This window comes from Mandrillus leucophaeus, unplaced genomic scaffold (genome assembly GCF_000951045.1).
Source record: "Mandrillus leucophaeus isolate KB7577 unplaced genomic scaffold, Mleu.le_1.0 Scaffold269, whole genome shotgun sequence".
NCBI classification, from domain to species: domain Eukaryota; kingdom Metazoa; phylum Chordata; class Mammalia; order Primates; family Cercopithecidae; genus Mandrillus; species Mandrillus leucophaeus.
In genome coordinates, this window is record NW_012102798.1 from 3,008,743 (window position 1) to 3,010,507 (window position 1,765).

The window sequence follows — 1,765 nt, forward strand, 5'->3', positions numbered from 1 at the left end:
GAGAAGTGTTGCAGGCACTGGAATGAAACAGCTGTGAAGGAACTGGAAGGAGAGCTTGAATTTTGCACAGAGGTTTTGTATCCTAGTTTGTGCACTTGAGTTGAGATTGCTCCACAAGTTGTAAATTGGAAGTAGTGGACATTGTGGTTGACTCCCTAGGACTCATTTTCTTCCTCTCCTATTGAATTGCAGCAATGCAAGTTGGAGAATTGATTTCAGCTCAAAGGGTGAGCCTGGTTGGTCTGAGGATAAATTTATATCATTTTCCAGCTATGGTTCAGATACTCAACCTGCCTGAAATTCAAGGAAAAGTATATTGGAAGCTTTGCGGGAACTGCCTTTGGTTTTAGGAGAAAGGCTCTTCCCTCGGTTGTAAGCAAGAAAACATACAGCTCTGATTGTTGTTGTCTATCATGACCACGAGGAGATTCTAGCTTTAGAAAGCAGTGAATGCTCTAGATAACAGAGTATAGTGACAAAAAAAGAATCTGGACCAGGCGCAGCGGCTCACACCTGTAATCCTAACACTTTGGGAGACTGAGGCAGGAGGATCACTTGACCCCAGAAGTTCGAGACCAGACTGGGCAACATAGTGAAACTCTGTCTCTACAAAAAATAAATAAATAAATAAATAAATAAATAAATAAATAAAAAATTAACTGGGTGCTGTGGCCCATGCCTGTAGTTCCAGCTACTTGGGAGGCCGAGGTGGGAGGATTGTTTGGGCCCTGGAGATCTAGGCAGAAGTGAGCCATGATCATGCCACAGCACTCCAGACTGGGTGACAGAGTGAGATCCTGTCAAAAAAACAAAACAAAACAAAACAACAACAACAACAACAAAAGAATCTGGGTCCTTCATGGCTTTTTTTATTGGTAAAATACACAGAACATACATTTTATCATCGTAACCATTTTTAAGTGTACAGTTTAGTGGTATTAAGTATATCCATATTCTTGTGCAACCATCACTACCATCCATCTCCAGAACTTTATCTTTCTCAACTGAAAGTCTGTCCTCATTAAATAATACCTCTGATATTTCCCACTCCCCTAGCCTCTGGCAACCACCATTTTGTTTTCTGTTTTTATGAATTTGACTACACAATGCACTTCATATAAAAGAAATCAGGCCGGGCGTGGTGGCTCATGCCTGTAATTCCAGAACTTTGGGAGGCTGAGGTGGGTGGATCACCTGAGGTCAGGAGTTCAAGACCAGCCTGGCCAACATGGTGAAACCCTGTCTTTACTAACAATACAAAAAAATTAGCTGAGTGTGCACACACCTGTAATCCCAGCTACTTGAAAGGCTGAGGCAGAAGAATCGCTTGAACCCAGGAGGCAGAGGTTGCAGTGAGCCAAGATCACGCCATTGCACTCCAGCCTGGGCGACAAAAGCGAAACTCTATCTCAAAAAAATAAAAAAAGTTAAACAAATCATACAATATTCGCCCTTTTGTTACTGGCTTATTTTATTTAGCACACTGTCTTCAAGGTTCATTCATGATGTAGTGTGTGTCAAAATGTCCTTCCTTTTTATGGCTAAATAATATTCCATTTTGTGAATATACAACATTTTGTTTATCCCTTCATCTGTTGATGGACACTCAGGTTGCTTCCACCTTTTGGCTATTGTGAATAATGCTGCTATGAACATATATGTATAAATATCTGTTTAAGTCCTTGCTTGCGATTCTTTAGAAGTATATACAAGGAAGGGGAACATCACACACTGAGGCCTGTTGTGGGGTGGGGGGAAGGGGGGA